The following is a 25,986-nucleotide window of genomic DNA, read 5'->3' on the forward strand; positions in this document are numbered from 1 at the left end:
TGAATCCAAAATTTATGAACACAAAAATGTGATTCCTCTGCAGCCACGGCACGAAGATCACAGCTGTGAACCTGTGGCCACGCAGGAGGGAAGGAAATGCTCATTTGGTGCTGCTGATTCTGGAACACTTTCAGCAACTGTGAGTAGAAAATTAGGAGTTTATTTAAGATAATGAGCCTTACAGCACTTTCATCATGCAAATGCAACAACCACAGACACACTCAAATCAAGATGATTAAATTTTATTGCATTAACCTGTTAAATTCTTTTAATGGCATTAAAGGCAGTAGATGCATTTTTTTTTTCAAAATTCTTTCTAAAAGACAACAACAACAACAATCAGTGACTTCACAGGTCTTCAATTTCTGCTCTGCTGTTGAGCATTTTCAGGGAGTCAGAAAAGCAGGTCTGGAATAAAAAACAAACTAGTGCTGCCTGTGGAGGAGTATTTCCTCTCCTGGGCAGAGTAATGCAATACATAAAGATGGTTGGTGGTTGTACCATACCTGTAACGGGAATTTTGTGGTTTCTGACCCCATTTTCAGTTCAGCTTCATACTCAGACCTCTTGGATGGGCAGCTAGAGAGTTCCAGCAGAGGCACATCAGTCTCTGTTTGTACCTTACACAAAACCTTCCACAGAAACCCCCAGAGCAGCTGTTCAAAATGCTGGAACACAGCACCCTCCACTTTTTGAGCCATAAGATTTCAGATTCATGCTTAAACTAGCCTATATTCAGCCCAATTAATTTTTATGCCTTAAATGGAAACAAAGTTGCTTCAACAGGAGGATGAAGCTCTTTGCCATGCACTGTAAAATTGTTAAAAGGCCTTAGGGAGTGCAATGGGGTGCCCCAAAGTTTAGTTCCAGAGGCCTCTGTTCCACCCTGGGAAGGGGAAGATGCCTCAGATGTAAAGCCTGGGAAGAGCTGGCTCAGAAGGGAATCCACATTAAATTATTCAAAAAGCCCAGCTGGGCAGAGAACACTGAGGACAAGAGGATGCTCCCAAAATCTCTGAATTAACGAAAACGTGCAAGTTATTACCACAGAAAAAATTATTTTCACTTCTAGAAGTCCAAGTCCTGTTCAAGGTTAACTTCACAAGGCACAGATAAAGTTCTCTCTGTGTATTAAAGGCCCTTGAGTGCCACCAAGGAGAGAAAAAGATTAATAAGGTCTGCTCAGTTCCCACCTGCTCTTCCATAGATCAATTTGTCATTGCTTCCTCTGATTTTACTGCAACAAAACATCACTTTAGACTTGAATATAAATCTGACTTGCAGAGTTTACCCATTGAAACATGAGATATGAGGCTAGAAAAGAAAAAGCTGTAGAACAGAGGGCCTTCTTTACTGAAGCAAATCCTTTCTCCTCCTTGGAGAGCAGGAGAGTGTAATGTGAACAGATTGCACTTCTCACATTCTGGAAGAACAGTTTATTCCATGTCCTGACAGCATTGATTTGGATCTTGAAGAAATGGCTCATAAGGAGCATGGGCAGGACATTGTATTTGCCATGAATTCCCCTCCTTGGCAATCTGTGATGCAGAGCAATGCCAGTCCCTTGGTGCCTTGTGAGGAATGATTCTGTCACCAGGTTCTCATTGTGAAAACCAGATGCTAAGGGTGGTTTTCTCAGAAAAGTCAGCACCACAGCCCCTGGGGAAAAACCCAACCCACAACACTGGGAAATTCTGTAACTGGTGAGAGCAGTGGGGTTGGGGATGAAAGCAACCAAATTATCTGCAGGTGCACAATCCTAGGGCCACATGAAATCACCTACTGCGGGCTGGAAAGGACCTTTGAACATCTTCTCTTCTACTCCCTCCAAAATTAGGCTCACTTTGGTGAGCTTGCTCAGCACTTTCTGCTTTTGAGTGATGAATATCTCCAATGTTGGATATTTCACAGCCTCTCCGGGCCCTTGCTCCAATATTTGACCACCTTCAGCATGAAGAAACTTCTGCTTAGCTTTAATAACACCTTTCTTCTGCTCCAACTTATGCCCATCGCCATGAGCCTTGCTGGGAATCTCTCAGAAATATCTGGCTTTGCCTTCCTTCAAAAAAATAAGTTTGTTAAGGTACTAAGTGTCCAAAACCAGGCAAAGTGTGGTCCAATAAATGCCAGGTGAAAGAGAATAATCCAGAATAAAAGAGAATAATCCCTTCTCCTCAGCTGCTGGCTGTGCTTTTGCAAATGCAGCAGAGAATGAAGCTGGTGCATTTCAGGTCTGAATTTTGCTCTTACTTTATTTTTAGAGTAATTTCTTTATCTATTTAAGGAATCCCAGAAATTAAGTGTTGTTTCATTGCTTTTTATGTGTGATAGTAAAATTAGTTCTTCACAGAGCTCACTGAGAGCACAGCTAAAATAAGAGTTGCTTACAGAAATATCCTGATTATCTACCTGGGAGTTTTCCACTGAGGCTCCATAGATCTGGATTGGGTAAAATTTGTCATGTTCATTTCTATCACAAATGACATTACAGAGACCAGGGCAGAATCACAGATGTGTTGTACCTTTAATCTGAAATTTCTGAGTCCAGCAGTCCTTATGGCACTGTAGTGCCCCCAAATTTGCTTTGGGAGTCTGAATCCAAAGCAATCCATACTTCCACTGTCTGTATGTGCTGGCAGGCTGACAGCTCCCAGGAGCTCAGATGACACAGGCTATCATGAATTTTATCTTAGCTTCAGCCTTTCACCATTAACATTTTTACCTGAGGATCTTCAAATCAGGTTTTTTTTTAAATTTTTGATACAGAGATATCAATTTCTGACGTTAAAGGCAGTGGAAAGGGATTATTTGAACAGCATTACAGAGTCCTTTCACTCTGCTTTCCACTGCCCCAAATCTCAGTGCTCCCTCCATGAAGAAAGCTGAGTGTAAATAAGAGACCTGTCCCTGCAGGAGCTGAAACACGTTGTAATGAGATGGCAGCACATTCCAGATAGCAAATGTTTGTAATAAACAACCCCTGGCTCTATTTATCACTGCTCTGGGATAGCTGGACACGGACACAGGTCTTGAAAGGGGCCATAAGAGTGAAGCCAAGCTCATTCAGAAAGCCTGTTCCTGATAAGCCCAATCTCAGGCAGGTTTTTGCATGAGCAAAGTGAATGTGTTTGATTGAATGGTGCCAAACTGCAGATAGGGAAGCTCAGCAAGTGATTATCAGAACTTTGGGGGCAAAAAAAAAAATGGAGTTGTTTTAGAAAAGGAGTCACTGAGGGATGCTTGGCAGTAAAACACATATGCAGGGTGAAATAATTTATTTTTTTAAAGCCAGTATTCCTGAATATATGTGGGTGAATCCAGTCTCATGGCTCTGGAAACTCACACAGTTATGTCAGTACCACTGGGATCCACAGATTGTTAATGCTAAAGTTCCAGTAAGGAAAGCACCCACAGTCAGATCAGGCTTCCTGAAAGATGCAGGCAATCCAGGCAAGGATGTCAGTGCATTATTCTGTAATCACAAGTTGATTTCAGCAAGTGATTTAATAAACCATGCATGAGATTCAATTCTTAATGGACCTAATCCAATCAGGTGAGGTTTCTGGCTTGAAAGGTGCTGCATCTTGAGGGGAGTGAGGTGCTGGATGCTGGGGAAACTTCATTTTCCACTGCAGAAGTGGCTGAATGTTGTGTAATATTCAGGAAATGGCATCACAAGTTTAATGTCATTTAAAGCACAGTCCACTCCATGGACTTTTATTTTCCACTCCATGGACTCTTATTTTGCTGCACTTCAGTATGAAATCACACCAGTATGAAATCACACATATTTACTGATTTATTTTTTCTCTCAATTTTGTCATTGATGTGTTTTGACACCAAAGAGATAATATTCTAATGGAATAGAAAAATCCTTTTGTCAAAGAGCTGTTGGATTTGGGTGTGCAAACACACAATCTGCTTTAGTAGCAAACAAAAATGACTACATTTGGAATGGAGATCTTTGGGGTGAATGCAGAGAATTCTCACAGTTGACAACCACCTTGCATTTTTAAGAATTTGCCAATTTTTTACTGCTAACTTAGGAAACAAACTTAAGAAAATGTCTTTGTAGATAATCAACGAAATGTAATGAATTTAAAAACCTGAGTGACAGATCAATCAAGCTCAGTCTGGAATCATCCTCAATCTCCCTGGGACTCCTCATAGTTTTCATGAATCAGGAGGTGAGAGAGGCTGGGAGTCAGGCCAGGCAGAAGAATATTCACAAGAGAACTTTTTTTTTTCTTGTAAAGTCTCCATAACATTAAGAAAAAAGACTTCTCTCCCTAAGTAAACTAAAAAAAGACTATTCTAGAAGTAATAAACTAACTGAAATTTTAGGGTTGTTTTTTCTTTGCATTATCAGTGAAATATAGGAGGTTGTAGAGAGAGAAGTATTCTGAAGGCTTTGCTCCAATTCTTATTATTCTTTCTTTTAGTTACTGTTGATAAATTTCTCTCTATACCCTTTTAAAGGTTTGAGCCTACTTTACCTTTCTCCTAATCCTACCTCACCACAAACAGGAAGTACACCAGTAATTAACCAGTAATTAACCAGCACTAAACCCTCCACGCTCATTAGTGCATGAACCAAGAAATCTCAAAATTGATAAAATCTCAAATTAGCAAACCAAACCACTACAGGGTCATAGACAGGAATACACTCTGGCACATGGGGAGAAAAGAGACAAACCCATAAATTTTACTTTACTGAGCCAAAGATGTGCTGCTGCATTTCAGCTTTGCTCTCCCCTGGCGTGTGAGGCTGGTGCAACTGCAGCAGCTGCAATAGGGCAGGGAAGTGCTGGGCTCCCTAAAGCAGCAAAGGGAAAAGTGTGTTTTTCCTGTTAGCACCGGGGTGTTTTCAGAAAATGTCTGTCTGAAAAATATCCCAGTTTGTTTTGTTTGACTCGCTGTCATTCTCAGCAAAGGTAGAGGCACTAAGGCTTGAAGGAGTCGTTCTTCCTGCTCCATTCATCCCAGGTCTGTGAGCTCCCTGTTATCCCCAGACCCTGCTGGCCCTGACTCTCTTCCCCAGACCAATGAGAGCAGTGAGAAATTCATCCCTGGCCTGGTTCTGTCGTTTGCCATAAGTGGAGCCACAATCCAGCTGAGCCGTTTTTCCCAAGGGATCATAAAAGGCAACAACCTGAAAGAGAAATGCAGCCCCAAGGATTTTCCTCCTGTACTTCAGGGTAACTCTTTGTGCCATAAAATAAATATTACTGGAAGAACACCAAAAGAATGAATCTCCATGTTCTGATTACATAGAGAAGTGTAATCTCTGTGTTATTGCACGTGTTCTGTCTCGTATTTCTCATTTCTCCTAGTTTAGGTAAAAGATGGAAGTTTTAACCTCTGCTGCAACCAATACATTAAGCTCAGAAAGCTCCACCATAAATTACCTTTTCTTTACCTTTTTCTGCCATTGTGCAGATAATAAATTGTCTTCCTAACGTAACCAGTTTTATTATATTCCTGAACTTAGCAGAAGACAGATAATCACCTTTGCACTGTTAGACTTGATGGAGCTGAGCTCAGAAATTGGACCTGGGAAGCTCTGAACTGCACACTCCTCAGGCCAGGCTCAAACACACCAGAATATTTTTCAATACTAATGACTCGAAGGGGTTTTGTTTTTACAGTTATGCAAATAGTTTCCCTGGTTGTTTTCTACAGAAAATGAATGTCAAGGACATCTTTTACAGCATGTAAGATGGCATAATACAGAGCAGCAAAGCAACCAAGCATGCAGGTAAAGTTCTGTTCCTCAAATCCAACCTACCATGGTCCTTTAGACTTAAGTGCTTTTCATACATAGTAGGGCACAATAATATTAATTCCATTAATTCAACTGAATCATTCTTGTATGAAATAATTTCTTATGAGTGAAGATTTTTTTTTTTTAAATTAATGAAGCTCTGATTTTCAGTTTACACTGTTCATTAAACTCTGGTCCTGAGCTTGTGTGTAAGTAACAATGAAGTGGAGTATTTTGATATTTTGGATCCCAGTTTAGTACACTGCACTGAATATTGAAGGATAACATTAGAGAAACTTTTTTCACTGCCTGTTGTCTAAAAATGAAAACTCCCTTTATTTTCAATTCCATATATTTTCTCTCTTTTATGCTGTAACTTTCCATTTAATGCATAGGTATAATTTTTTAGACTTTATAATAATGCAAGTTGTTATGAAAATCTGCAATTTCTTCTTGCTTTGTATCCCGAGGAGTCTCAGATTGTTCCCTGTGTATACAGATACATCTATTAACAATAAGGGAGCAAATTGAGTTGTTAGTGAGGTGAGAAATACCTGGTAAGCACTTTCTGGTCTCTGCATGAATTCTCTTTACAATCCAGTGCCATGCTTCCTTGGCTGTTTAGGCTGTTAACCAAGCTAAAAGAACTTCACAGCCAATTAAGAAGAGATTTCTTTGAGCTCTTTTTTCCTTGACTTGAAGGAATAAGCAAGTGAGAAGGTTCTTGGCTATGAACGTTCCAGTAGACGTTGTTAAACTCTGAATGCAAACTGAAATCTCCATATTTTGGCTGCAGCAATCCTGGGGTGTAAGGTGAAGAAAATTTGGCAGAGGAGTCAGATAAGACTGAGACATCATCTCTTTTTATTTTTAATGATTCATCTTTCACACATTTTGCTTGAAAGAGCAGCTCTGAATAATTCTGCTTTGGAATGAAGTGGCCTTCCAATGCCAAAAAACGTGAGAGACTTGGACTGAAAACATGCCCAGCACCAAGGCTGGATTGTGAATGTTCAGGATTAGCAAAGCTGCTTGAAAATTGTGTCTTTTTTTTTCCCCAAGAGATTCCCTGAAATGGAGCAACTTAATTTGGTTGCTCTGCAGGATTATTTGATTGTGGGGATGCTTAGACTTTGATTCATCAAACCCAGATTGCTCACAAGGAAAGGTCACAGGTGCCTACGAGTTCATAAGACAGCTATTAGCCCTGGTTTGGGGGGGAAATTGCTGTGGATTTCTCACATCTTCAACAACCTGTGCCTTTCCAGGAACTTACCAAAAAATAATGAAACCACGACTCAGGAAAATCACATTCATTATCATCTGTGCTCGTCCAGGATATGAGTCTTGACTGCCAACACTTGTACTCATAAAATATTTCCTATATTCTCTAACACTGTCAGGAGAGTTATGCATTGTTTCTCCATCACATTTCTGAGGGCAAAAAGGTCATTTTCCTCATGATCATTTTCCTCTGAGGAGTGGGACACGCTGGGCTCCCACACATCTGAATTTTTGAAGGTGTTCCTCGGCGTGTGCATCCCAGTGTTTAGGACAAAATAAACCTCGTGTGTGCAAACAAGTTCATTAAAATTGCAAGAGCCTGTAGCACATTTGTAACAGCTTGCCCAAAGGTTAACATTTATGGTTTTGCACTGCCAACATCCTTGCTTTTATGGGGCACATTTGTATGCTAAATTGCCTATTATGTTAAGCTGTAAGTTCCCATTTAGCAGCATCAGGAATAAGATTTGACTATAAGTGTTTAGATTTTATTAGTGCTGTGCTAGTGTTTTTAACAGCTCAAACTTCCCACAGCCTGAAAATGTGCTGCAGCCTCTGGAGAGGTTCTTGGGTGTCAGACAGGTTTGGGAACAGCTGAGGATGAGGAGCACGGGAAGGAAAAGGTGCCTTGCTGTGTCTCACCTTCACAGGAGTCCTAAATGGCATGTTCAAGCAATGATTGCATCTGAGACAAGCCCAGTAACAGCCCCTTTTCCAGCTAATGAGACCAGAAAGGTCAGCTGCGAGCATTCCAGGGGGAATTGTGTTTTATGGGAAGGTAACTGTGCCCAGGGGCTTTGTTTGTGCTGTGGGTGACTGCCCAGTGCAGGACCCAGCAGTGCCTGAGACAGACCAGCCCTGCAAACCGAATTTCAGCTGGATATGCACTTCTCAAAGAAACAGAAATGTACTTGCCAATGAAACTGGGTTTCACCCAGACTTCCCTTGCTGCCAGGGATTTCTCAGGAGATCCTGGGACTGAGGGACTGAAAAATGTCACAGAAGCCTTTCAGGTCCAGGTCACCAGATTGACAGCTATTGACAGATTGACCTGATTTCAGGCAGTGCTTTAAAGCCTCCATGAATATCTGCTCACCTTAGCAGTGACTGCAGTCTGCCAGAGGTGAGTGACTATGGAAAGTAACTTGACAGAAATAACAGCAGCTCAAGTCTTCAGCCCAGGATTTCTCTGTAAATTAAAAAAAAAAAAAATGGTGTCAGAGATTTTTAATGCATTCCACTGTCAAAAATGAGAATGTGAGAGCACAAAGATGCTACTCTGCTCCCAAGCTTGTCCCACCATGCTGGAAAAGAGCCTTCAAAGCAGATGTACTCATGTCCTTCGCAGGCTGACCAGGCCAAGTTTGCAGATTTATTTCACATGGTGGGTGTAAGGATGATGCTCCATGTTTGCAAATTGCCACAGAGCCTGAAAAATGTTATCACTGTAATTATTAGAATTAGCTATTCACCCCAGCCACAAGGGGGAAACACAGAAACGGAGCTTCAGCTTGGTCATACAGAAAAATAAATATTTTCCATGATTCACAAATAATCTTTACATGTGACAGGATGTTCTTAGAGGCTAGCAGGAATGATAAAAGTAATGCAAAACCTTCCAGCAGCATCCAGGGCTGGGGAGGACTGCCTGAGCCACTGATTAAACAGGATTGCAGAGTTGTGTGTTCTGCAGAACTCAACATTTTTCAGGGGCTGTAACAGCTGGAGGGAGGAAGGTGCTTTTCTGTGTAAAATACAATATCATTTCCAGGAGACAGAGGTCCCACATGAAAGGCCCGAGGTCTCTGTAGGAATCTGTCTGCTGAACACCCTGACTGTTGTCAGCAAAGGCTGCAACCTCCAGCAAATGCAGACAGTGCTTTACCTATTAAGACAATCCATAGGGGAGAGACTCAGGGAAAGTAGCTCAGAAAGTTGTTTCTTTTTTTTTTTTTTTTTTTTTAATGACCTATTTAAAGTTATATTTTTCAAATCATTTAAGGAGAAGACTTAGTTAATGCTACTTAATCAAAGTTCCCTGCAAATAACTTAAAGGTGACAGGTCAGCAAAGACATGCTTACTTAAAGACAGTATTTTCAGATTTAAAATGCTAAGAGTCTTACCAAGCCTAAGCTGCTAAAAATTATAATAAAGCATAAGAGAAGTTCAAACCTTATTTATTTCAAGATCAGAGTTATTATTTTTTCAAGACCTTCCAGGCAGAGAAACAGGCAAGAATTACCACAGCAACAATTTCTTTGAAAGCACACATCCTCCATACAATGGTGATGGATGGTGATTGATCCCTTCTGTTATCCAAAATATTTGGCATTTCTGGCCAATTATTCTCTGTGGCCTAAATGAGGTTTTGTGTTGTAGGTAGCTGAAGTTATTTACTGTGGGAGCTGATTTTCCTTCTGCAGACATGGTGTGACATCTGTAACTGCACTGCAGAACTGTGCTGTTCCCAAGTTCTTCTTGGTTGTAAAGTTATTTTTTAAATGGCTGTTGCTGTAGTTTGAAATGAAAACGGTGACCTTAACAAGCACCATCATTATTGTGCCTTCAAGGGACTCACTCTCCTTCACTCTGATATTCAGTGTCTGACTGCCTTGGAGTTCTGGCTCTATTATTTTGCTGAAGCCACTAAAAAAAAAAGGGACTCTGCGTTGTCCTCTGTTGCTTTCTTTGGATACATTTCATATTAGAATACTGCACAGCAGGATTCTGATTCCAAGCTAGTAATTGGAATAGTATCCTAATTAGAATCACATACCTAGAACTTCACTTTTCAGAGTTGCATGGTGAATAAGTAATTGAAGAACAAACCCAAGTGATTTTCTACTTTTTATTGGGCTAAGGGAGTGGTGTGGAGCATCCAGTGAAGGCATCACAGACTGCTGGAAGGAGAGAGTTCACTGCTGTAACGTGGGGGGAAAGGAAAAGGAAAAAAAAACCAAACCACCAGCTAATGAAATGGAGCAAACCACAAGTTCGAAATTCTAAAGAAGATTTGACATAAGCACTGATCTATTACTAGCCTAAAACCAAAATATAACTCAGCCTTGCAGCCAGGGCTGTGGGAGTGACAGGGCCTGAACTCCCTTTTCATATCAGAGCACTCCTGGAGTTTCAAGCTCAGGAAGGGAGCAGCAGGGCCCTGAGAGGGGGAGCTTGCACCACGTGCATTCTCCAAATCTGTGCTGTCCCAGCAAAAAAATAATCCAGGACACATTTTGGATCCATTTGGAGATCTGGGAGGCAAATGTGTCAAGCATATTAAGAGCAAAGCAGCAAATCCAGACAGTTTTTAAAGACCAAATGATGTGATTTAGTTTAAAATGAAGCAATCAGTGTTTGGAGAATGCCTTTGCTAACATTGTCTCTCCCTCTGGCAATTACCTATTCAGTGCAGGAAATTTCTGTTTGGTTATTTCTGCAGGTAAACATTGTATTTATTACATTCAGAAAGCAGCAGAAGTGTAGATGGCAGAGCCTACACAGGCTCCTGTAGCATTTTCCTTCTCCTTTACATTTCTAATAAACATGAATTATATATGGAGAGAGCCATGCTTTGTTTAAACTGCTGCACTAAGTACCCCGTGACAGCAGTAAATCAATGCTCTGCTTTCTCAGACATTTGAGTGAAAGTAATAACTGGAATAAACAATTAATCTGATGGATACACAGGAACTCTCTGCAGCTAAGTAGAAGAGAAATACTGTTCAATTGTTCATCCATTTGTCATTTGTTGATGGTCACACTTTATTGACTTTACATATTATTTGTCTAATTATTTGATTCTCAAAGTTATTTTGAATAATTTATTCAGTCTTCGCTTAAACTGATGTCTGAAATGTATTTTTTGCTTGATCTCCAACTAATAAGCCAATTATGATCAGCTTTAGAAGTTATTAACCAGACTCCAGTTTCTATTTTTGCTACCTAATTAAATCTAATGCTCCTGGTGCTACAGTGACACATTGGGCACTTAATGTGTTAATGCATTTCTTTATTAATGGTAGTATTTGTATAATATATATGCATATGTATGCAGATGAGAGAATGGAAAAATATATTTATTTATAAATACCAATGGCTGCTTGCTTTTAACTTGAAAGACCAGGATGAGCTCCAGTTGGGCTTTAATGCTGTTTGGATGTGTCAGGAGACAATATGGGAGTGAAATGGTTCAGAGGAACTTTCATTGAGCTTCTGCTACCTGGTGCCCTGGAGGTGCCATGGACAGTATTAAACTAAGGAGGAAACCAGGGTGGGTGCACAGAGACATTCCCTGGACAAGCAGGAAACACTGGATAAATTCCCAGATAAATTTATTATCCCATTGGATAACAAATTCTCCATTTTTCTCCTGATTTTCGAGTTTAGAAATGGAGGAATTCAAAGCACTTACATGAGAGAAATAAACTCTGCATGGAATGTTCCTGTTCTGGTTTGTCTGTCTTTGCCAGGTGAACCCAAGGGACAAGGAAAGTTCTCTCTTTACAGGACTATTACCCACCTTATTTACCAGAGTTCCTGGGTTTGTTCATTAGATACAGAGATATTTCACTGAAAGAAGAAATCCCTGGAACATTTCTGATTGGGATTGGCTTTGCACTCACTCAGGCTTGCCTGTTACTCACCCAGACATTAAAGAGGGTCAGTTAATAACTTTGTGCCAGACTAACTCCTAGTTTACCATGGGTAAAGGGCTGGAACAAGCAAGCAAGACCAGGACCTTGCATGAAGGGAGAAAAAATGAGATATTTCCCCCCCATGAAGCTTCATCCCATTTTCACATTGAGAAAATCAATCTACACCCCCACAGCTGAGATCACAGGAGACATTCCTGCCTTCTTTTTGAGGCTGACAGGGACAAAATCTCTTTGGGACAGGACAAGTCCAAAACATGAGCTTGCCTTTGGGAGGCAAGAGTTTTAATGGAGAGCACTGCTGTGAAAAATATTTATCTTTGCTTCCTGCCAACCCTGTGAAAGGATTCAGAGTAGTTCCTGTGTAGCCAGTGGTATTGATGTTTAAATGATCAAAAACATGGCTTTGAGCATCTTTGTCTCGAGGCCTGGATAATTTCTTCTTCAGAAACAAAACCAAGCCATTGTAAAGCTGCTGAAAAAAGGGAAAAGAAGCTCCCATGGATGGACTCTTATGCTTAAAAATATTAAAAAAAAAATAAAATTCAGAGCTATTGCAATGTTACAAGTTTTAGTCTAGGGAGGATGGGACAAAACATCTCACAAATTCCTTTTGCTAGGAAGAAATAGCATTATTCAGTTCACTTTTTCCTCAATAATATTTCTGAATACCCACACAGATTTCTGTATTGATGAAGAAACATTGAGTTATTTCATGTCAGTGAATTTTTTTCCTCTTTTAAATTTTTTTTCCTCTTTTAAATTTTTCCTCTTCCAAGTTCTCTCAGATATTTTTCCTAGATTTGTTCATACTGCTTAGATCATCCTGCCTGCTTTTCCTTCCCCCACGCCCCCTCCATATCTTCACTAAACCAACAAATTTCTGAACCCTTTTGCTTAACCTGGGCTTTTGTTTTAGGTCTCTCACCTTTTATTATGTCCCCCAAAGAGGGATTGGGGTGTTGGGCTTGATCATGCACCAAACCACAGGCAGAACTCACAGACAGCCTGGATTTTCCTCATGCCTGTATACCATAACCTAAAAACCAACCCAACCAACCCTCTTCACTTGTCCTTGAATTCTCAGTGGGAGAGCTCCATGGAAGGCACAGAGGGATTCTTCCTGTGACTGACAACGAGCCTGTGTCATTTGCTAAAGGATCTGATGCACTTCAATCCTCAGGTTGAATTTCCATTTCCACTCCCACTGCATTTCCACTTCTCCAGGGCCCTGTGCTGCCTCTGCCCTGCCCCTGGTGCTGTCTCAGGCACTGCTGAGCTCACAGGTGCACCTGGGCACACCTGCCTGAGCTGCTCCTGCCAGCAGATCACCTGCATTCTGCTTCCAGGCTGTGCTCAAAATGTCTTGGAAATTGTCTAAATACTGAGCACCACATTTATAACTGGATGTCTCTTCTTTCATTCCAGTTTTATTTGGTAAAAAAAAAAATACCATTCCCATTTGGTAGCATAAAAATTATGGTAACTCTGTATTTTTTTCCTACATTTCTATATCTCTTTTCCAAATTATTCAATGTCAAAAGGAACGTGGAAAAGTCTACTTGAAAAATTTGAGGAGCTCACTAGTTAAAAATCTTCCAAAGGCAAACTTTTCCATGTTTGCAGAATCAAGTGAAAGAGACAATCCAAGTGTGATGGTTTGATAAGGCTGATGATTAGAAAAAGCCAAATGACAATGAAAATAAAATAGAGCTTTGAATTAAGACAAGCTAATTTTATTTCCCTTCTCCCACTGACTGGCTCTAATAACTTTTAAGGACAAAGCTGTTCTGCATGACCACACTGGGATTGCATCCCTGCTGAGATGTGAGTCCTCCTCTGCATTTTTGGTGAAATATAGTGAAATTAAAATGACTGATAATTGAGTTTGTAAAACAGCTTGGCAATCATGAAGGTAAGCCTGGCTTCCACACAGCCAAGAGGTTTGCTGGCATTAACTCTTGTTCTATTAGGAGGAAAAAAGTCAATTCCAAGATGACATTTCCTGGCTGATCTAAGGCCTGGGTGTCCTTACATTTTGTTTAGCCTGGCTACTGATGTTTGATGGGATGTGGACAGATAATTGAGTGGAGGATCAAGTCTTATTCCTGGAATTGCTTCTAGGGCTACTGAAGTAAATGTTCTCAGTTCGATAACATTTAAGTAAATGAAACATCTTGTACTGTGGTCAGAGCCATGAAAGGTACCACTGCAATAACCAAAGCAGTCATATTATCAAGAAATATGCCAAAGGAAGCCAGCAGCATTCTCATTTGAAAAGAAATAAATAAATAAAATTATCGTAATCAGAATTCAGGAAGGAAAAATTGATCCCACTTTTGAAATCCATAAAAGGGTATGTAGGAATAAAACATCTTAAATGCAGTTAACACCTGTAGTCACCATTTCCTTTCTGTATGCTGCAGTCTCTGCCTCAGTCCAGTAGAAGGTGATAATTGTTTGCTTCCAAAACAAAAAGAATGGCAAATAATTATTATTCTCAAGATAGTGAGAAGGTTGATTTTTTTTTAAATTGTTTTTTTTCTGCAATGAAGGAGGGCGTGAACTCCACGCTCCATCATTGCAGGAAAAACCAATTTAAAAAAAATTTATTTGAGTCCTGTCAGAAAATCAGCTGTTCCTCTTTTCTGAAGCTTTTTCTGCTTCCCAGTCAGTGCATTTCCCAGTCTTCCTGGTGCAGGGGCTGCCAGTGCAGCAGCACAGGGCACTCTGCTCCCTTCTGTCCCACCTGCTCAGACCCCGAGGGACATGGATGTGCTGGGACACGACCTGGTGCAGCTCAACACATCCCCAACACGCAGCCCTGCTCCTTCCTGGTCTGGGGACGAGGGTGGGAACTGCAATTCTGCTGCAAAAGACACCTCAGGCAATTGTGGGTTTATTTACTGGACTCCTGATTGAATAAAAATATTCCATTTCAACAGGGAATGTAGTCAGTAATACCTAATGAAAACATTTACTGAACTGTGTGATTTTAGCATGTTTCTTTCTCATTGCCTGCTTTGCAAATGTTAATGTGAGAGTCATAAATGAACAGAGGGCCAATCTAAGTCATTGCTACTGCTTGTTAGAAACCAGCTGAATCTGTGATTAAACAATGTACAAGCCTTGTTCTAATCCTGTTCCTGGAATGAATTTTATTCCACAGAAATAATTTTTTTTATAGGAAGATCATATACAGAAAGCATGTCATGAGAGATTTATCAACAAACTCAATTAAACTAAAAGCCAGAATGCCTGGACTAGCAAAATTGTACGAGAGAAATTGCTTCAAGAAGTTAATGGTAATGCATTACATTACCAGTGATGATCCAGCCTTCCTTCTGAGTCAGGCTAAGATTTAAAAGGGGAAAAAAAAAAAACCTCAAAACAAAATCAGAATCCTTTTCTCTGTACAAACACAAGAGAATATGACAAGATGACCCTTTGAATCTTAACATGAACTGCAGGCTCATAAAGCTCTCACTAAAAGCAAATCCTGGGTGATTATTGCTGGTAGGGGATCAAGGATGGGCATGGGCAGGAAATGGAGTTCCCCCAGTGAGAGGGGGATTTCCTGCAGCCACCACCACAGCAGAACCATCCTTCACCTTTTCCAGGTAGAAAAACCTGCTGAAGTGCTGTAAATACTCCTTTCCCTGGTAGAGGATGAAAATGGGGGAGAAACAGATCACAACGAATATTTCTGAGATATTAGTATAATGAGATTATAAATTAGTATATGAGATTATAAATATGTATTTATTTATTGCTAATAAATATTATTGCTAATAATAGAATACAGTCTTCCTAATAAATGGCGTTGCCAATAGAATCCAGTCTTTCCTATTAATTACAGATAACTGCACATCCATGCACTCCCCCAAAAGCTCACTCCAGCCACGTGGAGAGCCCCAGTGAGCCCAGCAGTGTGGCACAGCTCAGGGTGTGTGGGGTGCTGGTCTCTGTGTTTGGAGGGAGCAGCCACCACCTCCCTGGCTGGCTTCTGTTTTCATTGCTGCCTTTGGACAATTGCAGCAGCTGTGGTGCTTTACCCATTTCTGCAGGTTCAGCCAGGCAGTCCCCAGAGCTCATCAGCCCTTGGAAGGCTTTGACAGAATCAATTAGGTTGGAAAAGACCTCTGAGGTCAGCAGGCCCAGCCTTTGACCCAGCAGCACGTTGTCACACAGACCTTGGCACTCAGTGCCTGGTCCAGGCTTTCCTCAGACACCTCCAGGGGTGATGACTTCACCACCTGCCCCGCAGCCTTTCCCAGTGTTTGACAGCCCTTCTGTGAAGAAATTCCCCAAATGTCCAGCCTGAACCTCCCCTGGCTCACACTGAGGCCACGTCCTCTCCTCCTGTCACTTGTTGCCTGGAATCAGAGCCTGTCCCCTCCTCTCCAGGCTAAAAAACTCTCTCTCTGCACATCTCCTCACCCTCTCTTCTGGCACCTTCCTGTCCATCCCTGCACATCAGCAGCTCTGGACTCAGCTCACAGGACTTTGCACAGAGGGTCTGAGACCCCCTGAACTCCCTGAGGGCACATACAAAACTCTGTGTGATGGGAAAAATGCCATTTGTACCCCTGGGGGGCACACACACAACTCTGTGTGATGGGGAAATGCCATTTGTACCCCTGAGGGGCACACACACAACTCTGTGTGATGGGGGAAAGACATTTATACCCCTGGGGGGCACATACAAAACTCTGTGTGATGGGGAAATGCCATTTGTACCCCTGGGGGGCACACACACAACTCTGTGTGATGGGGAAATGACATTTGTACCCCTGGAGGGCACACACACAACTCTGTGTGATGGGGAAATGCCATTTGTACCCCTGGGGGGCACACACACAACTCTGTGTGATGGGGAAATGACATTTGTACCCCTGGGGGGCTCACACAAAATTCTGTGTGATGGGGAAATGACATTTGTACCCCTGGGGGGCTCACACAAAACTCTGTGTGATGGGGGAAATGACATTTGTACCCCTGGGGGACTCACAAAAAATTTTGTGTGACGTCTGAAATTCTACCTGTGCCCCTGCCAGGGCACCTACAAAACTCTGTGTGATGGGTGAAATGCCACCTGTGCCCCTGAGGGCACACACAAAATTCTTGTGATGGGTGAAATGCCACCTGTGCCCCTGAGGGCACACACAAAATTCTTGTGATGGGTGAAATGCCACCTGTGCCCCTGAGGGCACACACAAAATTCTTGTGATGGGTGAAATGCCACCTGTGCCCCTGCCAGGCACCCACCCTGGGGTGCCCTGTGTGACACTCACAGCTCCACACTCTGCACTGAAGGGACAATGGCCATTTAAAGCCAAGATTCATTTCCCACTCCCTGCTGGATTAATTTATGCACAGCCAATTTTGGGACAGGTACCTGAACTCAAGCAGTTAATGCATGAAAGTCCTTCAGAGCTTCCATTTGAATTTATTTCTCATTGTTTAGGAAGCCTCTCCCCCAGCTATTGATGATATCATTGCTACTTGAGAAATAAAGGCCTCTGCTTTTCTATTGGGGTTCAGCCAGATCTTGGCTTGCTCACACTATTCATTACAGGATGAATAAAAATGTTGATTTTGCTATTTGAGCACTGCCTGCTTGTTATTTTTTTCCATGTTAAGTACAGATTGCTGCCTGTTTGTTGAAAGACAAAAGAAAATCAATACAAGTGTTGAAAAGGAACCTTGAGTATTCAACTTTGCTAACAAAGTTCTTAAATAAGCACCAAGAAAAGTGGTAATAGAAAAAAAAATATGAATGCCTGACTTAATTAGCAGTGTTCACATGAGGAATATTGCTCTTTCAAGTAAAAAGGACCAAGTGGAAAAAGAAAAAAAAAAGTATTTCCAAGGAAACTAAAAATGCAACGATCCCATACATTTTCATTTCAGCTCTGGTATATTCAATACTGAGATGTCTTAAATTTTTTGTTGACACAGAGAAAAATTAAGAGAAAAAAATGAATCCCTCATACTTAAAATATAAAAAATAAAGCACAATTTTTGTTTTAGTTGTTGCCAAGAATTATTGAGTCACCTGTATAATCATTCAGCTTCTAGCCTTTGAATATCTCAGAGCATTCATTTGGGCATTCTGAAGGTGAAGAAACTTTAAATAATTTATGATCCTCTCAGGGAAAAAAAAAAAAATACAAAAAAAAAGGCAAGTCTGCAATCCTATGTTTTGGTGATTTTCTTCTTTTCCATTAAGCTAATTTTACAAAAGAAATAAAACACATGGATATATTCCCTGCCTGCTCCTGAATTAAGACACTGATATAAAAATAAATAAAGGAAAATGTTGGATACTGACTCATTGGATTGAACATAAATTAATTGTTTGGTTCTTCTGTATTAATGCCCATAAATTTCACATGGATTTTCTCACTGATTTCTAATTAGTTGTAAGGATATATTTTATACACCTGAATTGATATCACAGGACATTAAAAAAATACAGAGGCTTTTTAGGTAAGGAGCAAAACACATCATTCACCTGAGAAAAACTTACCTAAAAAGTAGAATTAATGAGGTCTGGTTCCATTTCACTCAGAATTTCAAAGTTGCTTGCCAGGACAGAGCTGCCCAGCACAATTAGACTTTCATGTACTAACGAGAGCAGGAACAGCTGCCAGCCAAAAAAAAAGATGAGCCAATCAATCCTGAAATACAAAAGAGTTTTCTGTGAGGATGAGAAAGGTACATCCAAGGAGGAGCTGGGGAAATAAGAAGCCACTGATGTGGGTTTGTTCATTGGCAGCATTTCCTGGGAAATTGGCATTGGGGAGAACAGGGAGAAGGACACCAGCTATCAGATATTGATATTTACCCCTTTCAATTACAGCCTTGTAAATATTTGGATTCTTGAGAGAAGCAAGAGTGCAAATACAGAGTCAGAAGAGCTACAGTGATGTCCTACAAGAAGCTTTAAGCTTCAGCTCTCTTTCCCATTCCTTTGTCAATTTTTCATCCTCCTCCCACTTCCCCAACCTACTTTCTTACAGTATTAAGTCATTTAACTGCTGCTATTAAATTCTCAGGTGAGAAATGGGTGGGAGAGAAGCCTGCTTGTACGTCCTATGGATATTTAAATAGGGAGCACCAGAAATTAGAAATCAGCCAGAGAATTGTCCTCTGGAGACTGGTGTGGAATCATAGAGAGAAGAGTGTTTGGAGAGTTTTGTTTACATCTGTCTTTATAAAGCTGACACAAAAGAGCCACACTCTGGGCTTAGAATCAGTTCACCTTTTGGTGCAAATCAATAAAATTTGTCTATTAGAGTCACTGGACACAAAATGGTATCTCAAGACACAGCTATTCCTTTACTTCACTGTGAGGAGAAAAGATATTTATCTAGAGCAGCCCTTGCACAGAGCAGCCATTACTCTGGTACTGTAAAGCAGTGGTTTGGAGCACTCTTTACAGAGCACACAAAAATAATTTTTCCACATCACTTTCAGCCCCAGCCAGGTTTAGCAGTTCCAGAGGTACCTTGGTAGCATGCCACCAATATGTACCAAAAATGAGAGAAACTGCTGATCCAGAAATCCTTTTAATTCAGGCAATTAAAGAGGTACAGTTCTGAGCAAAGCAGTTTGTGTTTATACTCTACATGTTATGCAATTAAAAAAAATAAATCAAAAGCTCTTGGGGACTGGGCTTATTTTTTTAATGAAATCAATGTCAGCATCTAGTTACTAATAAGAAACTCTCAATAACAGATCCTTGCAAGAAAGAAAGTTGTTTCAGCTTCAGGCTGATAAAAGGATTATTAGAAAACAGCTCTCTGTGTGAGTGTGCATGGCTGAATGTTTTAACAATCTTGGAAAATAATACTTTGAAGCCACTCACCTCAGGCTCATACAAAGACAGTCTGGTCCCACTAAAAGCCAGTGGGGATCTGGATCTGAATGTGATGGACTCAGGAGAAAATCTGGAACGGATGAAAATGGCTGTAAAAGGCCACTCACTCACACAAATCATCCTTTTGGGCCTCTGCTCATGCCAAGGTTTTGGGAGAAGTTTCCACAGTAGTTTTTCTTTAATACTTACCACAGCCAGCTTGCTGGGATTTTCTGCAGTAGGACCCTGCATTCAGTGCACACTGACTGTGTAAAATAACAGCAGAAAAAAGGGTTGACATAATGAGTCATTACAATTTAAATCTTATTACACAAAGCTTCATCAGAGTCAATATGCACAGTGCAGAACTGCAGGGGTGCCTTTCAGCCTGGGGAGAGAGGAATAAGGCACGAAATCCCATCACAGGCAAGGGAAGGGACACAAAATTCTCATTGTGAATAAAGGAAGGGACACCAAATTCTCATTGTGAATAAAGGAAGGGACACCCAGTCCTCATTGTGGGCAAAGGAGGGGATACCCAATTCTCATTGTGGATACAGGAGAAGACACACAATTCTCATTTTGGGTGAAGGAAGGGACACCCAATTCTCATTATGGGTAAAGGAATGAACACCCTATTTTCATTGTGGGTAAGGAACACCCAATTCTCATTTTGGGAAAAGGAGGGGACACCCAATTCTCATTTTGTGAAAGGGAGGGGACACCCAATTCTCATTTTGGGTAAGGAAGGGGACACCAAATTTTCATTGTAGGGAAGGGATACAAAATTCTCATTGTGGGTAAAGGAAGGGACACCCAGTTCTCATTTTGGGTAAGGGAAAGGGCACACAATGCTCCCTATGGGTAAGGGACACCCAATTCTCATTGTGGGGAAGGGAGGGGACTCCCAATTCTCACTGTAAGTAGGAGAAGGGACTCCCAATTCTCATTTTGGGCAAGGGCAAGGGCACACAATTCTCCCTATGGGTAAGGGACACCCAATTCTCATTGTGGGCAGGGGCAGGGACACAGCCCCACCTTCTGTAATCCCCTCGTGGCCCCCTGACCCCCACCAGGCTGTGGCTGCTCCAGAGAGCACTCACAGCAAAATCACTGCATTCCAAACTTTGGGCTTATCTGATTCAGAACTTTTTGGAAATGACCTTGCATTCACTCAGTGCAAAAATATAATTGACAGTGATGATGAGTCCTAATTGCCAGAGGAATAAATGGAGGCTTTCAGAAACTGGGAAGGGGAGGGACATAAACCACATTAGCATGGATCATGTATTTCCTCTCTTCTCATTATCTTTCCAGGCAGACTGCTAAATTTTCTCTTCCTACCCTCTCATTGTTGTCCACAGAAAGAGCTGTTACTGAACCTGGTCACACCTCTCTTGAATTTCAGGATATATTTTTAATTATTGCTTTTTAATAAACCATGCTAGCTTATATGCTTATGGTTTTAGTTGCTTGCTTTGCTAATGACTTGTTCCAGCTAATTAAAGGAAATCTCCAGGAAATCTCTTTTTTCTGATAAGTAGGTTGCACAAACATCTTCAAGGAGAATGCATCCTTCCTGACAGAAATCTGTACTTGGAACTGCCAAGTCTGTTTGCACAGGCTGGAGTGCTGTGCTTGTAACTTCAGTTTTGTTTCATTATTGTAGATGCATGTGCAGTTGAAAAGAGATATTTATTATTAATTACTGGGGATTTTTAAGGGAGCATCTTGTAAAATATTTTTAATTATGGACAATGCTACTGTAGATTAGAATCAGGCATAGATTTACTGGGAATATGTACATCAAAAAGGGTTGAATTCCCAAAAAAGTGCATCCTAACTTTCAAGTTAACAAAAGTGTTTCTTCTTTTAGTACTTCAGTGCAATTAAGGGATTTGATTTATGAATGTGAACCATCTGATCTTTCCAACTTAAATTTTTCCTAGTTTTTGCAGAAAAACTCAGTTGTAATTCAGATAGCTTGCACTGCTTACAGAACTTTACACTTAGAGAAAATATCCAATTATCAGAGCATTATTTTGAAAAACAACTTTGCAGCTGTGGAGAAAGCAGAATCTACATGATGAGTGTGTTTGAATTCATTCAGAGATGAGCTAGAAAAGCCCTCCCTAACCCCTCCCTGGGCAGAAAGGTGCAGGAGAGCAGTGCAGCATCAGCAGGAATTCAGCCTCATGCTGGATGCAGCAGAGCACAGCCCTTGTCCAAGGGGCTTGCAAAGGCACTTTGGAACAGAGCAGGATTTCCATTGTGGCTGTGCTGTGGGCTTGACAGAGAATTCATCAGCCATTATTGATTTGGAGGGAGGCATGGCTGGAGTGAGGAGGATTGATCTTAAATCTCCCTTGGCTGAGTTAACCCTTGAGGGATCTCTTCACTTCAGGATGGAGCTGTGGGGAGTGACCTGCAAGGATGGGAAATGTGCATCTCCATCCCTTTGCTCTGCACTGGGTGTGAAAAGCTCTGCCTTGCTCTTGGGATTGTTTTGTTTTTTTTTTTTCCCTCCCTCCATTAGCTTTCAGAAACATTATCTTTGCTAAGTTTAGCATTCCTTGATTTTCCTGGGCAATTCCTCACGGAATTACAGAGCAGCATTTTCCTCTGAGATGATCTGGTAAAGGGATAAGGGACAAAGAGCTATTGACTTTCTACTCAAGCTGCAGTCTTGTGAGAAACTGAAGGTGGCAAAAGCTATCCCCCAGCAGCCTGGCCCAGCTGGGAGTTCTTAGCCAGCCCCTCCTGTGCCCAGATGTCCCAGCACCTCCCCAGGACATTTCTGTGCTCACTTTTGCCATCCCCTCCTCCCCGTGTGTGGTCACAGAAGAGCTGGGCGTGGTGACCCTTGGGGGTCCCTTCATGGTCAGAACATTCTGTCTCTGGGATTGCTCCTCTCCCAGAGGAATCTGCAGCTTGCTATTCCCAAAGACAGGACCATGAGCTGCTGGCCCAGGAGGATTGTCCTTGCTGGGGTTTCTCAGCTGGAAAGCAGAGCCTGGGACCTCCCAGCTCTGTGCTCACCCACCCAGCTCTGCCCTTCATCTCACATCTGCAGCACCTTTCTGCAGATTTCACAGCTCCAGACTTGGTTCAGTGACAGCCATCTGACACATTCCTGCAAGGAACACTTCTCTATTCCTCTCTTTGTACCTTTCCCCTTTTTTTATCTCCTTATTTTTATTTTTTCCCCCATTTCTGTCACTTCCCAGGTGACCTCTCACATGCCTTGGTGGCCTTTCCTCCAACCCATCATTTCCCATGAGCTACTGACACATCAAGTGCCACCAAGGATTAACTTCTGCTCTCAGCTTTTCCCTGCACCTAGGGACAAACAGATTCATTCCTTGTCCTGTGCTGCTCTTCACAGTCTGAAGGTCCTTTCTGCACACAAGGCCTCTGCAGGGAGAAATAAAAACATTTTTCTTGCTTGCTTCTCACTCCCTCCTCACGCCCTCTTTGTGGCAAAGAAATGAAAGGCATTCAAAGGCAAGACCAAGAAGCTACAGTTTTGTAATTATGTTTTGCAGCAGTTTAAAATAAATATAAATATGATATTATCATTTAGAATGTTACCTTTAAAAGCAGATTATTCAGACCTGTCAGCTTCACAAAGGAATAAACAGCAAATAACCTGAAATTCAATGAATCTGAGTAGCTTCAGATCTCAAGATCTTTATTTCAGTACCTTGTCTCAAGATCTTTATGATTTTTAGTATTTCAATCTTAAGAAACCTGCATATAGGAATTTATTTTTCCCACTTATTCTGCTTTACTTCACATGATGTAAATGGGAATTTAGTGCCAGGGACCAGACTGAAGTAAATCTGAAATAAAACTTCCTCTGTGTGCCTTATGTTGTTGTTGAGTTTGCATTTCAGGGTAAAAAAAAATTAAATAATCAGTCAGACCATGCCTTTAAAATTGTTAATCATGAGAAGGAAGGTGCAAACCTGCATTTGCATGGATTCCTGTGAAGGGAACAAAACAAATCACAGCCATTCTTTTAATGATTAATCAAATGAAGAAGGCTCTATTAATATTCTGGTTCTCCCTGAAAGACACACAGGAGCAGTGAAGGATCTGATACACAGCTGACAGTGCTCCTTTCCAAAAAAATTTGTGACATGACCCAAGAAAAAGCTCTGACTTCTGAGAGTTTTATGACATTTTATAAACTTCTCATCTTTGCTACTGAAACCACTAGACTACTTACTGTGTTAAAAATAAAGTGATCATTGTAGTGAGTTCACCTTCAAATCAGCTCATATTTCTTCTATACTGCCTTTACATTTATGAGTTAGAGCATATTGATTTCACCCTTCCCTTGCACCGAGCTTGACTCTCCCTTAATAGACAAAATGACTATTTGCTTTCTATAAATCCTGCTATTTGTATTTCTTTTCTTCTCTGAGCTGTAATCTGTGACTTACAACAGGCCACTGCTCGGGGAAATGATGAGGTGCCAGCTCAGCCTTAATATTGTTCAAACAACAAAAAAACTCCAAGTGCCAGCCTCTTGTTACCAGGGCTTCTCTCACAGGTGTCCTTTAAATTACCTGACTTCCCCAGCAGCAGAACAGAGCTTGCTGTGCACCTGAGAACTGCTCAGGTAATTATCTCAGGGCACATTTGATCCCCTCACAAAGCTCAGCGTTGGCTCCTGCTCCTTGCTCCATCCTCTGCAGCTCCAGCTCCTCATTCCAATTAATTCCTCACTCCAGCTCCTCATTCCAATGCCTCATTCCAATGCATTCCTCATTCCAATTAATTCGTAACTAACTCCAGCTCCTCATTCCAATTAATTCCTCACTCCAGCTCCTCATTCCAATGCATTCCTCATTCCAATTAATTCGTAACTAACTCCAGCTCCTCATTCCAATTAGTTCCTCATTCCAACTCCTCATTCCAACTCCTCACTCCAGCTCCTCATTCCAACTCCTCATTCCAATTCCTCACTCCAGCTCCTCATTCCAACTCCTCATTCCAACTCCTCATTCCAACTCCTCATTCCAGTTCCTCATTCCAATTAATTCCTCATTCCAATTAATTCCTCACTCCAGCTCCTCATTCCAACTCCTCATTCCAATTCCTCACTCCAGTTCCTCATTCCAGCTCCTCATTCCAACTCCTCACTCCAGTTCCTCATTCCAACTCCTCATTCCAATTAATTCCTCACTCCAGTTCCTCATTCCAATTCCTCACTCCAGCTCCTCATTCCAACTCCTCAATCCACCTCCTCACTCCAGTTCCTCACCCCAGTTCCTCATCCCTTCCAGTTCCTCATTGCCCTGCTGCAGTGCTGTGAGTTTCTCTGAGTTCCTCAGGGCTCTGCATTCCCTCTCTCTCTGCCTGGACAGAGCCACAGCCCTGCACTGGCGTTCCAGCTCCCTCCCTCAAGCCCTGCTCTCCTCCCAGGCTCTCCCTTGGCTCTCTCAGGTGCTTGCAGGTGTCTGAGCTGTGCCCTGGGAGCTCAGGGCCAGCTCCATTTCCTGCAGGTGACAGGAGGACGTGGTCTCCACGTTTCCTACAAGTGCACACGTGTCCCCAGCAGCTCGTGCCTGTCCCCTGGGCCTGCCTGCTCCCTGCTCCCTGCCAAAGCCTTTGTCACATCCCTGGCAGCAGGGTGGAACTCTGACCACATCCATTTTTCATTAAGGGATCAGGTGACCTCAGTCACTTTTCCTTTCCTGCTCTTGTGCAGAAAGGAAAAAAAAAGAATTTCAGGCAGGATAGAAAGCACTGCACACCATAGAGAAATATGGGTTTAAAGCAAGAATGTGAGACAGAACTGGAGGCAATTAGCTCATTATTCCTTAAAACTCCATGCTCACCTTAATGTTTAGCCCAGAATCCCAGTGAAGCAGAGTCAGGGTTTTTTAAACTACAATGAAGTACATAAAGGTCAGTCCAGACTGAATTGGAAGGATTTGGCTCCTTTAATAAGCTTGATAAGAGGAAGGAAAAGCCTGTTGATAGAAGATATTTTTGTTTGCTTCCTTCTAAGTGTGCCATCCATGAAGAACTACATTCAGAAAAAAGAAAAAAAAAAATAATTAGTGCAATTAATGCTTGTTATTCAGTACCAAACTGTCCTGAGCAGCTCCAGCATCTTGGTTTGCCCAGGCTTCTCTTTTCTCCTGCAGAAATGCCATTTTTCACCACTTACCTACCACCACTTCCACAAACCCTGACCTTTGGTCAGCTTTGTTCTCCCTACAACTTTTACAGGTTTCTTTTGGAGACTTTTCTCCACCAAGAGTGAAACAAGATCAGCCCCTGCTTTGGAGAAAATGTTTTTAACCCTCTGAATAATGAAAACAGAGGGAAAGAGTGCTGAACTTCTGAAAAACATGTAGGTCTCATTGGTTTTAATTTTTTTTTTCCTCATTGCAATGCAACT

At 41.6% G+C, this 25,986-nt stretch overlaps 1 long non-coding RNA gene across 2 annotated transcripts in view; it reads right to left on the reverse strand.

Annotated features, from left to right (window-relative positions):
- Positions 1-259: 259 nt before the first annotated feature.
- LOC132333902 (uncharacterized) overlaps positions 260-25,986 on the reverse strand; it is a 93,604-nt gene continuing 67,877 nt past the window's right edge. Inside the window, exons 3-8 of one of the 2 annotated variants that reach the window (XR_009488293.1) lie at positions 25,418-25,608; positions 19,779-19,834; positions 19,578-19,659; positions 18,237-18,387; positions 8,145-8,237; positions 260-6,565 (exon numbers count right to left, since the gene is read on the reverse strand). This is a non-coding gene — a long non-coding RNA (uncharacterized LOC132333902). Of the gene's footprint in view, positions 8,238-18,236; positions 18,388-19,577; positions 19,660-19,778; positions 19,835-25,417; positions 25,609-25,986 lie in introns of both variants that reach the window. The other variant, XR_009488294.1, reaches the window with a different exon arrangement.

The sequence above is a fragment of the Haemorhous mexicanus genome, chromosome 14 (assembly GCF_027477595.1).
Source record: "Haemorhous mexicanus isolate bHaeMex1 chromosome 14, bHaeMex1.pri, whole genome shotgun sequence".
In the NCBI taxonomy this organism is placed as follows: Eukaryota; Metazoa; Chordata; class Aves; order Passeriformes; family Fringillidae; genus Haemorhous; species Haemorhous mexicanus.